The following is a 14585-nucleotide window of genomic DNA, read 5'->3' as shown; positions in this document are numbered from 1 at the left end:
ATCATTTATTTGACCCAGATGAAAAGTTCACTTACTTTGTATATTCTTTGATATCCTAATATATAGAACTTCCCCAATTTTCATTTGTTGCTTCACTTAATGAGTTCATTTGATATTTGTGATGTGTGATGGTCTTGGTAGGAAGAAGCTAACCTGGCAAATGTAAACTAAGGCTTCTTTTCCACCTTAAGAACAATGAGGAAAGTAGCTTTCCCTCTGAACTGACAAACACCATAGTCCTAGACTAGGAGTGTTTGAGAGTTAGCCAATATTTCTAGATTAATAGCCCTAGAGACTGAAAGACTGAATAGCCTCAGCAATCCTGAATTTCAGGTATCCTTCCCCATAATGTGACACCAGCACAGCCTTCTCCTGCTCTCCTCTTTTTTATCCATGTCACTTACAAATCATATTTAATATATACTTAAACAGCTGTACAAATATAGCTGTATAAGTTTAAGCATTTCATCATCATTTAGCTCTTTCAACCTGCCATCTAGCACTATTGTGAGGATCAAATGAGATAGTATTTGTAAAGTGCCTACCACATAGTAGGTGCTATATCAATGCTAATTATTATTTATTACCATTTACCTTTCTAAACTTCCCTTATCTCCTATATTTGCATTTCACAGAGCTATTTTTGCCTTTTTCATCAGGAATGCTTTGATGTCTTCTATTTTATTAAAGGTTTTTTTTTCCCCCGATTGAATTATGCTGTTTTACAGAATAATATTCTCAATTGTAAGGCCCCTCTTTTTTTTGTCATTTGGATTATCATCTTCCAATATTTCCTTTCTGTTAAATTAGTTGCAACAAAATCTTGTGAATTCATGATAGTAATTCCTTAGTAGTTGAGATTTTTCTGATTGGTTACAGTATTTCTTCTTTGAACTAAAAAACTGAATTTTGGCTATGACATTCTTGGATGTTTTTCTTTTTCTTTTTTTTTTTTTTTTTTGAACTATGCCTGGGATCACATAGCTAGCATGTATCTGAGGCTGGATTTGAACTCAGGTCCTCCTGACTCCAGGGTGGGGCCAGTGCTCTTATCTATTATATCACTTAACTGCTCCATTCCTGGATATTTTTAACTTGGAATTTTTTTCAGGAAGTGACAGGTGAATTCTGTGGCCCTCTAGTGTTAATAGTTAATAGAGTTGATAAGAGTGCTTTCCTAAAATATGTCATACAGTTTTTGTGATTTTAATGGAGTCTAACAATTTTAAGCGATCTCTCCTGAACCTATTTTCAGGGTCAGTTATTTTTAATGGTAAATATTTCATATTTTCTCCTAATTTTTCAACCTTTCCTAGACTTTGCCTTAATTCATGCCTTCTGGTGACCCCATCTCCTTGTACAATTATCTATGAGGCATTGGATTCATTCCCTGTTTTAGCCTTGACAGACTCTGGGTGGAAGTCAGGAATTGTGCCATCCGCTGTAGATTACCTTAATATGGATTTCCCAGGCACTGAAATCCATCAGAAGCTGACTGGATCTAATAGCAGCGAATTTATCCTCTTCATCCTCTTGGAGGACTCCAATTCATGAGTACATTGTCTGGCCAATTCCATGTGTAATAATCTACTGGAGCTGGCTCTTTCTCCCACTGTAACTCTAGCTATGCTTCTGGTTTTAGACCTTATTTACCAAAGATATGGCTGGTTTCAGGCTCTTCTGGTTTATTCCTGCTCAGATTGCCTGGAGACTTCTGTTTTCTTGAGTAGTCAATAATTGATGGAGATGCTTACTCCTGTATTCATTTGGTACCATTGATCATTGTTTTATCTGGTGCCCTTTCAAACCTTTGTTGGGATTATTCATCAGGGAATCTGGGAATTATGACCTTGGACTTTTCTTAACAGGACCACCTTAACAGGAAGTCCCCTTTCATTGTGTTTTAAGGAAGTTACAGTCAGAGTTAAGTGGCTCAGATATCACTACCACAACCACAACATTTTTATGTGAAGTAATAAAGAATAAAGGAATAGGCAGACTCACTGCTATTTGGCCGAAAGCCTGCAATACCTTCCATATGTTCTTTAGTTATTTTTCATGTCCAGAAAGAACAAGGAACTGCAGTCTAATATCTTAAAACAAAAGGATCAAATGTGATACTTCATCAGCAATGCATCAACAATCCCCAATCAGCTAAATCTGATAAAATGTAATTGAGAAATATTTAACAAAATAAATATACACTAGCATATGATGTTAATATGTGGTTTTCTGAGTCAACAGTCATCCCACAGGAATTCTCCCATTAATTTGACACCACTGTTCTACAGGTCTTGCACAATTCTCAGCTGATTCTGTTGGGACAATTTAGTCAATCAACTTCCTAGATCTGAAAATTCTGGAAATTGAAAGAATTTAACTAGGTTTTTCATTATGTTTTCCTTTATCTTCTAAATCCATCCATCCCATTTCACCCACACTCCCAAAGCCCTCTGAACTTAATATTTGCTATGCTCTATACATGGCCAACCAAATCTTGTACCAGGCACACTAAGTAATAGTTATAAATGTTAATACAATAACATCATTACCTCAAATTTGTATAGGACTTTATTTTTTTTAAATATTCTTATACATAGAATTTTATTTCAACTTTACTTATCCTTATGTGAAACAAGTAAAATATTGCTATTCCCATTTTTGTTGATAAAGAAACAGAGAAAATGGAGGCAAATTGTAATGATTTAAGCTCTGCGAGCTAGTGTCACAGTTAGGATGAGATTTCCATTTCCCTGATTTCCTATCCAATGCTTTTTACATTGTAATTTGATGAGATGCTATCAGATTTTAATCCTTACAATTAATTTTGCTTCTCATTTTCTCTTTAAAAGTCATAAGCTAATAATTTCCTGAAGTCACAATAAAAATAAAAACAACCCCCCAAAAAAGAGATAGATGTTCCCTAGATCCATAGGTACCCTGATCCTTTCCTTTCATCATTCTTAAATCTTGTCCATGAAAAGGGGATATGTGTGCAATATTTGGTCAGTTTTTTCCTAGAGCAATTTCTTTAACTGCCAAGTTTCCCATAGCATTCTGCTTCCAATATAAAAAAGAATTCTATAAAAAAAAACTTTCAGTATAGGCATAAAATATGCACATGTTTAAATATTAAAACAAGAACTGAAACTGGGATTTAGTTATCTAGTACTCATCTCCCTCTCTTTAGCTATCAACACTTCTGATTGTCTTTTGGAGTTAAATTTATATTTGGAAAAATGTCAAAATCTTTAAGTTATTGCCCTATTTAGGTGCATAAATCCTCAATAAAGATCTGTGACTTATCTGCAAGTTGTAATTTTCTTGACTTCATTACAAAATCAATCAAAAAACCATTTTTGAGGATGAATTTTATGCAAGACATTGTGATGTGGGCTGTATGAAAATACAAATGATAGGAATACAAATACAAATTATAGCCCCTGTTCTCAAAGGAAAACAAAGCTTAAATTCAAGAAAAAATAGAAATGCAATAATTTAATGATAATAATGACAGTAACTAACCCAAGAGCTGTCCCAGTGCCTCACATAGTTAAATGGTGTTATTTGATTGATTGTTGTCCTTGGTGCTTGAAGATGGTCAAAATGACATCATTATATTCAGGTCAAAGTGCAGTATGTCTAACTGTGGCTGATCAGACCAATAAAATCTCCTAAAGTTTTATCACAAGTCCAGCACAAACACTGGAGTGGAGATGTCTCTAAATCTGCATGTCTCATGTTTCTTTTGAGATAACTGCCATTCTATTTTGCTTGTGCAACATCTATTTTGATATGGGCATGCAACGCTGGGCAGTCCTGTGCTAATGTCTCCCATGTCTCCCAAATGATTCCAAAGTTCTTCACAAAGATCATGTGAGCACTTGCCTTATGTGAGTTTTCCATAAAATACTCTTTTAAGCAAATGTATTTGAACAACATGGCCAGTCCATCAGAGTTGCATCCTATTTTATTTATTTATTTATTTATTTGTTTTGCTGAGGCAATTGGGGTTAAGTAACTTGCCCAGGGTCACACAGTTAGGAAGTGTTAAGTGTCTGAGTCAAATTTGAACTCAAGTCCTCCTGACTTCAGGGCTGGTGCTCTATTCACTGTGCCACCTAGTTGCGCCCTGAGTTGCATTCTTTGCACTAGATTTTTAAGACTTGGCAGTTCAGCTTAAAAAAGGACCTCGGTGTCCAGTATCTTCTCTTACCAGGTTATCTTCAGAATTTTCCTAAGACAATTCAAATGGAAGCTATTCAATTTCTTGGTATGATGCTGTTAAATTGTCCAGGTTTCACCAACATACAACAATGAAGACAGCACAACAACTCTGTAGACCTTCAGTTTCTTTTCTCCCCTACTTTCTTCAGAGTCTCCCAAACACTGAGCTAGCTCTGGCAATATGTTCATCATTCTCATCATCTATGTATACATCCCTGGAAAATATACTGTGGTAAGTGAATTTATTTACAGCATTCAAAAATTTCTTCATTTGCTGTAACTGATAGTTACACATATGGATGGTGGAGAACATGTATTTTCTTGGTCTTGTTAGGTCAAAATTAGCACAGGCAGTAGAAAATTAATCCATATTTTGCTGCCCCAGAGGCTGCACTGTGTGCATAATAATCTGTAAACAAAAAGTCATGCACTACCACTCCTTCAATTTAATCTTTGCTTGTTGTCTTTTCAATTTACCATCAGTACAATAGCTAATGGTACAATATCACTAAAAACATCATGCTATAAAGCATAAAAGCAAGCACACAACTCTGTTTCACTCCACCGATGGCAAAGCATGAGAATATCATCCATTATCCAAAACCTGTGAAAGTATGCCAACATGAAATTGAGGTACAATGCTGATAAACTGATTTGGGCAACCAAATTTTGCCATGATCTTCTACAAAGCCCTACTGAAAGCATCAGACTTTAGTCAGACCAATGTACATTGTGTACAGATCTATGTTCAGTTCCTGACATTTCTCCTGGAGTTTTCAGGCAACAAACACTGTATCAACTATTCTTTGGCCTTTTCTAAAGCCACGCTAGTTCTCAGATAGATGATTACCATCCAGGTTAAGAACCAGTCTATTAAGGAGGACTCTGACAAGGATCTTGTCTGCAACGACTACAATGTGATTGTCATAGGACAAACCATTTCCTTTTCCTTTATGGAGATGGACAATGGAGGCATCTTTGAACTCTGGGAAATAACCTCCTCTTGCCATATAACCCAGAAGATTTCAATTAGCTTTCATATAAAAATTCCATTCCCAGTCCCAGTCTCCCTCCTGCTCTCCTGAAATGGAATGAGCACCAGATACTTAGCCACATAAGAACCTCCTATTGACATTCAAAACCTCTTCTTATTTAAATGGAAGTTTAATTAGAGATAAATGGTCAATGTCTTTAGTATTGATTGACAACAATCTGTTGAGAACACTTTAAAAGTGTTCAGCTCATCTTTCTAGGATTGTGCCCTTATTACTAAGCAATAAGGGCTGCATCAGTGCTGACTAGTTGAGATGCACCATAGGTTTTCTGAACATAAATAGCCATCATAAAAGTGCTGTGGATTGTTAGTAACAGTGTAAGACTGAATTTTATTCATCTTCTTACTGAGTTAAGAATCCTGCATCCTCACTTACATTTTACTTTGTATGGAATTAAATGTTATCTTTTTAGAGACAGATGAACTATCCTACTGGTAAATCCTGTTGTTCTTATTTTTCATTTAGAGTTTCTGAATTTCCCCATTATTTTTGTCAAATTAATCTTGATATTTGCAAATGTTCTGGCCCACATGAGTAAATGTAGTGCTGCACACCAAATCTCTAAAAGTTGTCTACTCCTTTTCTGCTCTACTATTGCCAACCATCTGTTGGCTCAGTTTTCTGTCCAAGTTAGCAAGGAATTGTTCAGGCTCAGAGAAGCACTTGAACCTGTTAAGTTTTCTGATAGTTTTATCTTGGGGCCATCATTTTTACCGAATGTGAATGTTTAATTCAGGAAGTATAAGTCTATGATCAGTCCAGCACTCTGTACTACACATCTTCATCATACTAATACCTTTCTGCCTCTTCTTACAATGACATAGACTATTAAATGCCAAAATTTGCTGTAAGAGTGCAATCATGAAGTTTTATTGCATTTAGATAAACAGAAGACAATGTTGGTGATAAGAAAGTCATGAAACATACAAGTCTGCAGTAGTAAGTAACCATTGCTATTGTTGTTTTCATTTCAACTCTATTGTTGTCAAGGACTCCCCAACATGTCTTGATAGTCTGTGCCTATAGTCACAGGTGCCTAAAATCATGTATCATTACAAGCTTGTCTTGTTGTCTTTTGGCCTACTGATGATGAGGGTCTTCAGGTCTTCATAAAATTTTTCTTTGATCTCATCTGAATTTGTCATGGTAGGAACATATCCACTGATGATGGTGTGGTACTTTCCTGCAAATGACAACCACATTGTCAAGAGGCAGTCTTTCATCTTTTTTGAAGACATATAAACTTTATGACTAGATTAGTTTTGACTGCAAAATTCAGGGTCTCCTCTCCACTCCAGAAAAATGTGTATCCAGCTCCAACTTTGATAGACTGACCTTTATTTGCCAGCCTTGTTTCACTCAGAGCTATTGTTTGAAGTTCTCTTGAAACAAGAGATGTTTCTTCTTTCAGATCTACTGGATTTCATGCTGTCCATAAGTGTGTACATATTCCCTGTACCAATGGTGAGTGGAATTATCTTTGTAAAAATTTTTGAACATTTCTTTTGTTTGTTTTGTAACGTAGAATCTTCATCTCACAGTAAAAAGGCCAAACTTGGAGCAATTTTCTTTTCCTAAATAGTATTTTATTTTTTCCAATTACACATAAAAGTAGTTTCCAATAATTCATTTTTGTAAGATTTTGTGTTCCAAATTTTTCACCCTCCCTTCTGACTTCTCCCTCCCCAAGATAATAAGCAATGCAATATATGTTACACATATACAATCCTTTTAAACACATTTCCATATTTGTCATGTTGTACAAGAAAATTCATACTGAAAGGGGAAAAATAAATCACGAAAAAGAAAAGGCAAAAAAACAAAAAAGGTGAAAATACTATGCCTTCATCCACATTCAGTCTCCATAGTTCCCTCTCTAGATGTGAATGGCCATTTTCCATCCCAAGTCTTTTGGAATTGTCTTGAATCACAAATTGCTGAGTAAAGCAAAGTCTATCACAGTTGTATAACATTCTCCTGGTTCAAGCAGACAATTTTTAGGGCACATTTTCTAGTTTAACAGGAGATGAATATATGATCCTTAAAAAAAAAAAAAAAAAAAAAAAAGGCTGCTCAGACACCAACAGGGCTGCTGAATCCCACCACTGCTTCAATCCAGTGAGAAGATAACCTTATGGTCTGAGGCTGCCTTTGTGTAGGATTCTGACTATAGCTCTCGTTGTCCCCTCACCTGTTCCTTCATCACTTGCATGTTGTTACAGGCTTTGAGGTAGGTAAAAATGGTAAAATGATATAGGTGATATCTTTGGACTTGCACATAAACTGGATTTAAGTGAGGCACAGATGCACAAAGTCGTAGGCCTCACTTTGTCTTGTAGAGTCATTGAAGTCTAGTGGCAAGAGAAAAGTCAAAGCAACTAGTGATGGCTCAGGATACAGTGGTGACCTTGGGATCTTTGCTGTCTGACCAAGCTCTCGGTGCTCTACAAAACCTGCTTCTGCCACCCTCATGAATCATTGACCAGGGGAACCACTGTTCACATCCACTCATTCCACAAGGGCAAGTTTTCACATGCCTGGGGTAGACATCTCCCTTATTCATTGATGGGTTTGAATCCTGTCAGTTACTCTCAAGCTGGCTTAGCTCATCTACTGAGATGGTTTTAAGAGGGTGTGGCCGCTGTGCATGCTACAGCTTCTTGGAGCCAGAGGTGAGAGTTAGATGACAGGTGGACACTAGGTGAGAAAGAGCCCTAAGAAGGGCTGGGCCCAAACATCCTTAAATCCATTAAGTACAAATTGACATTCAAATGAATGCTATGAAGAGAGAGAGAGACAAGAAAGAGATTTGGCAGATACCTTCTTGGAATAAGAGGTATTTGAGATGAACTTTGAAGGATAGGCTGAAACTGACTATATGAAGAAGAGAAATATACAATTACCCAGAAAGGAAAAAAGCACATTGGCTCCTTGTAGGAATTAATTCGTTTGGCTTGAATGGAATGCTTTAAGAAGAATAGAAAATAGAGTGGAAAGGGGAGTTTGTACCAAATTTAGAGGGCCCTGAATCCCAGACTAGGGAATATAAACTTTATCCTACTGATATGCAGAGGAATGATTACACCAAAGATGAAAGTAATGAAAGTCTGGTGGAATGATGCAGGATAAGTGGAGGAAGGAAAATTCAGAGCAAAGAGATAAATGAAAACAGTGGTTGACTAGGTATAAGATAATAGCTTGAACCAGAGTATTAGAAATGAGAATGCAAAAGATATTTCTAAGAAACAGTAATCATGGCGATTAACTTAATTTACTTGAGCATGAAGACTTTGTTGTCAGTCCATCTTTCAATTAAGCAGATCACAATCCATCCACACACCCTCTGAGACTTCCATCCATGGCTTCTTCACAGAGTTCACTCAATGTGCTGGGATCATTCCCCCAGATCTTTTAACGTTACAGCAATGAAATATGCAGGTTCTACAGGTTATCCTTTTCTCTTGCTACACGAATAGATCATCTCTTTTCCTGTATTTCTTGGTGAATTCCTATCTTCCTTCAAGTGACACTGACTTCAGGTCAAGTGCTATTTCCTAAAGAAACACCTATCTTTATGTCTCCAGTAATTAATATAAGTAATAATTAACATAATATTAATAATCTCTATGAAACTACTCAACTATTTCATATTTAATTTTCTACATACATGTAATTCTCCCCTTCCCCCCCAATAGAACATGAGGGCAGGGACTGCTTTGTTTTTTTGAATTTGTTTTAGAATGTAAATGAAAACTGCTGTGAGTGGATTAAGAACTCTGATCAGTGAAATAACTAATGACTCCAAAAAGTTGATAGTATCTCATCTCTCAGCAAAGAAGGAATGGACTAGTGGAACAAAATGAGATATTCATTTTCAGGCATGGGCAATGTATTGAAATTATTTGCTTAAGAGGGGAAAGTTTGAGTAGTAAGGGTGATGCAAAAAAGAAAAAAAAACAAGCAATGAAACATTTAAAAGTTTATAAAAGAGAATCTAAGGAAGTTCAAAAGGGAATAAAGATCAACAGTGTTGATACTGTTATGTTAAATTTAATATATACATTTTTAAAGCTGTGTAATATAGATTCAATTTAAAATATAATTTTCCTTATATTTGTAAATTAAAATAGTCATATCTTTTGATGGTTGCTCATAATACAAATTTTTAAAATATGTGTGTCATAAGAAATTAAATAAACTAAAACAATGAATTCAGAGAAACATAGAAAAAAAGTATATAAAATGATGCACAATAAGGTAAAGAGGAACAGGAAAATAACTTATTTGAAATCATAATAATGTAAAGGAAAATCACTTTTAAAGATTTTAATATTCTAATCAGTATAGTGACAAATCATGACTTTCATTAAATACATGAAGTAGTATGCTTCCAACTTTTTATCTTGTTTAGAGCTACGCAAAGAGGCATGCTTTTATTTATAGAGTCAATGTTTGTTTTGCTTAACTATACTAGTTTCAATGGATAGATGACTTTATATGAAGGGAGGAGTTGGTGCTTATTGATAGTGATGCAAAAAATAAAAAGGAAATTTTAAAAAATATTTTAAAAAGAGTAAAAGTAAGTTAAACAGTTTTGTTACTATCATGTTAAACTGAATGTATTTTATATGGAGATGAAGAAATGTGTTCCTGCAGAATCCTAATGTCTTTAAAAATCATAGAGTTTTAAAAGGTAAACAGAAAGCCCATGGATAACTTTATTCTTTTTTAGATCATCTTAAAATAAATAGGAAAAGAAAATAAGAAATATCCTGGGGGAAAAAGACAGAATTTACTATCATCTCATATAACCTTAGTGTGGGAAATTATACAAACATAGAAAAAAGGGAAAGAAAACCTTACTCTCATCTGAACAAAAGCAGATTGAACATATACACATATATGTATATACATAATTTAGTGTAGAAATAATATGAAACTACAGAAAAAGAGAAAGGAATAGGGAGGGACAAGAGTGGGGTTTAGTTTTTGGGTAGAATGGAGATTTGTTATTTTTCCGTCATTTTCAGTTGTATCCAACTCTTTGTGACTCTATTTGGGGTTTTCTTGGCAAAGATACTAGAGTGATTTCCCATTTCCTTCTCCAACTCATTTTAGAGATGAGGAAACTGAGACAAACAGGATTAAGTGACTTGTCCAGGGTCACACAGCTAGTAAGTATCTGAGGTGAGATTTGAACAAGGAAGGAAGGAAGGAGAGAAAGAAAGGAGGGAGGAGAAAGGGAAGGAGGGAGCAAAAAGAGAAAAGGAGGCAGGAAAGAAAGGAGAGAGGGAAGGAGGGAAGAAAGAAGGAAAGCTAATAACAAAACTAAACCAATATGATTGGAGAGACATTACTTTTTCATGGATAAGCATGCCAATAGAAATGAAAATACTATCTAAATTAATTTATTCATTGTTATATACACAAAACTACTAAAATATTGCTTTGATAGAACCAGAAAAAATAATAAAATTCACCTAAAAGGAAAGGAAACAAGGGGGAGGGGGGAATGTAAAGAAGTAATAGACTTCCAATTACAGATCTTAAATCATAATACAAAGCAGTGAACACCACAATTATTTGATACTGGTTGGAAAAAAATAGAAAAATCAGTTAATTGGAACAGAATATATACATATAATTCAGAAACTAACATACCATTTGAAAAATCCAAAAACTAGAGCTACAGAGGAAAGTATTCACTATTTAATAAAAACTACTGGAAAAACTAGAATGTATCTCTTAAGATATTTAGTTTAGACCAATATTCTCACATCTCTTATCACAAAAAACTTCAAATGGATACATGACTCAAGATATGAAAAATCATCATAAAAAATAGAGAAACAAGAAAGGAAATACTTTTCTTAACTATTGTCAGGAGAAGAATCCTTGATCAAACAAGGAATGTTACAGAGCATAAAATGGTCAGTTCAAATGACATGAAATTGAAAAGATTTTTCACAAACAAAAGCAACGCAGTTAAAACGCTGAGAAACAGTTGAGTAGGAAAAAATATCTTTTCAATATTTCTGTGATAAAAGGTTGAAATTCAAAGAACTGATCTAATACATGAAAAAAAGAACCATTACCTAATTGATAGTCATCAGTTATGATCAGTCAGTTTTCAAGGGAAGAAATTCAGATTATCATCAATCATATGAAAAAATGCTACAAATCTCTAACAAGGGAAATGCAGACTAAAATAATTCTGATGTCTGATTTATACTTAGAAGATTGGCAAAGATGACAAAAAGGGGAAGTGATAATTGTTAAAAGTGATGTAAGAAGTAAGGCACACAAACGCTTTGTTGGTAGAACTTTATAATTGGTCAGCTATTCTAAAAGACAATTTGGAACTATACCCAAAAGTCCCTAAACTGTGCACATCTTTTGACCCAGTGATTCTATAACTAGGCTCATTCTCCTAAAAGATCAAAAATGTACAAAAATATCTATAGTAATACTTCTTTCTGTAGCAAATAACTAGAAACTAAGAAGATGCCCATAAGTTAGGAACTGGCTAACAAGTCACAGTATAATAAATGTAATGAGAAAGAAAAGGGAATAAGCATTTAAATAGTTCCTACTATGTAGCTGGCATTGTGCAGAACATTTTTACTACTACTGTTGTTGGTTTTCCTGGGGGCCAGCCTGGCTCCAAGAGATCTTGTAGCTTTGTCCTTGGCTCTTGCCTCTGCTTTCTTCAGTCTCCAGTCAGCTCCGACTCGTGGCTTCTCAATCTCCAGTCTGTGGCGAGTAGTCTTTTCTTCCAGAGTGTTCTGTCTCAGAGCCCTGTTGATGTTCCAGAGAAATTCTCCTTTCGCTCCAAGAGCTTCCTTCATTTATGTGATCTCCCCAAGGTTAACTCCACCTTCTGGAGGGAGAGGGATTCTGGGTTATCTCCCAGAGTGCTCTCTGGTCCTAAGGGAGGTGTGAATTCAGCTCTTATACTAGCCCTGAACTCTCGTGTGAACTCCATTGAGTACTTAGATACTTGAGCTCTCTAAAGGTGTGAACACAAGCATTGTTCAATCAGTTCCACCTAATACCTTGTTTCAAGTTCTGGCCCAAAATCAGATCAAATCAACTCCAATGTCTTCACATTTTGTAAAAGATTCCAACAACTACTATTACTACTTACTGCTATTATTAATAATAATAACAGTTAACATTATTACATAGTACTTATATGTGCCTGGCACTAGGATAAGTTTTACAAATGTTATCTCATTTGATCCTCACAATAATCTTTCAAGGTAGGTGTTATTTGTCACAAAACAAATGATTTTTTGACCAACAGGATAATTTCAGAAAGGCCTGGAGAGACTTACACGAACTGATGCTGAGTGAAATGAGCAGGACCAGGAGATCATTATATACTTCAACAACAATACTATATGATGACCAGTTCTGATGGACCAGGCCACCCTCAGCAACGAGATCAACCAAATCATTTCTAATGGAGCAGTAATGAACTGAACTAGCTATGCCCAGAAAAAGAACTCTGGGAGATGACTAAAAACCATTACATTGAATTCCCAATCCCTATATTTATGCACACCTGCATTTTTGATTTCCTTCACAAGCTAATTGTACAATATTTCAGAGTCTGATTCTTTTTGTACAGCAAAATAACGTTTTGGTCAGGTATACTTATTGTGTATCTAATTTATATTTTAATATATTTAACATCTACTGGTCATCCTGCCATCTAGGGGAGGGGGGGGGGGGGTAAGAGGTGAAAAATTGGAACAAGAGGTTTGGCAATTGTTAATGCTGTAAAGTTACCCATGTATATATCCTATAAATAAAAGGCTATAAAAAAAACAAAAAAAAACAAATGATTTTTATCTTCAGAGCCAAATAAATAATTTTAATGACTTCAAGTCTGGTTAAGAACAAACAAGAACTTGAAGCTATTCTCTTGTGCTTCATACTGACCTAAAAATTCTCAGACATGAATGCCAAAAATCAATTTTCACAAAAAGTATTAATAAAAATCTGCACCACTATCAAGAATCGTGCCACAATATAGTACAAAAAGAATCAGACTCTGAAATATTGTACAATTAGCTTGTGAAGGAAATCAAAAATGCAGATGTGCATAAATATAGGGATTGGGAATTCAATGTAATGGTTTTTAGTCATCTCCCAGAGTTCTTTTTCTGGGCATAGCTAGTTCAGTTCATTACTGCTCCATTAGAAATGATTTGGTTGATCTCGTTGCTGAGGATGGCCTGATCCATCAGAACTGGTCATCATCTAGTATTGTTGTTGAAGTATATAATGATCTCCTGGTCCTGCTCATTTCACTCAGCATCAGTTCGTGTAAGTCTCTCCAGGCCTTTCTGAAATCCTCCTGTTGGTCATTTCTTACAGAACAGTAATATTCCATAATATTCATATACCACAATTTATTCAGCCATTCTCCAACTGATGGACATCCATTCAGTTTCCAGTTTTTAGCCACTACAAAAAGGGCTGCCACAAACATTCGTGCACATACAGGTCCCTTTCCCTTCTTTATAATCTCTTTGGGATATAATCCCAGTAGTAACACTGCTGGATCAAAGGGTATGCACAGCTTGATAACTTTTTGAGCATAGTTCCAAACTACTCTCCAAAATGGTTGGATTCGTTCACAACTCCACCAACAATGCATCAATGTCCCAGTTTTCCCGCATCCCCTCCAACAATCATCATTATTTTTTCCTGTCATCTTAGCACAATACAGCCCTCTTTGTAGTGGCTAGAAACTGGAAACTGGATGCCCATCAGTTGGAGAATGGCTGAATAAATTGTGGTATATGAATATTATGGAATATTATTGTTCTGTAAGAAATGACCAGCAGGAGGATTTCAGAAAGGCCTGGAGAGACTTACACGAACTGATGCTGAGTGAAATGAGCAGGACCAGGAGATCATTATATACTTCAACAACAACACTATATGATGACCAGTTCTGATGGACCTGGCCATCCTCAGCAACGAGATCAGCCAAATCATTTCCAGTGGAGCAGTAATGAACTGAACCAGCTACGCCCAGAGAAAGAATTCTGGATGATGACTAAAAACCACTACATTGAATTCCCAATCCCTATATTTATGCACACCTGCATTTTTGATTTCCTTCACAAGCTAATTGTACAATATTTCAGAGTCTGATTCTTTTTGTACAGCAAAATAACGTTTTGGTCATGTATACTTATTGTGTATCTAATTTATATTTTAATATATTTAACATCTACTGGTCATCCATGCCATCTAGGGAGGGTGGGGGGAAGGAGGGGAAAAATT

This window comes from Sarcophilus harrisii, chromosome 2 (genome assembly GCF_902635505.1).
Source record: "Sarcophilus harrisii chromosome 2, mSarHar1.11, whole genome shotgun sequence".
Classification (NCBI taxonomy): domain Eukaryota; kingdom Metazoa; phylum Chordata; class Mammalia; order Dasyuromorphia; family Dasyuridae; genus Sarcophilus; species Sarcophilus harrisii.
Note: the sequence above shows the minus strand (reverse complement) of the source record.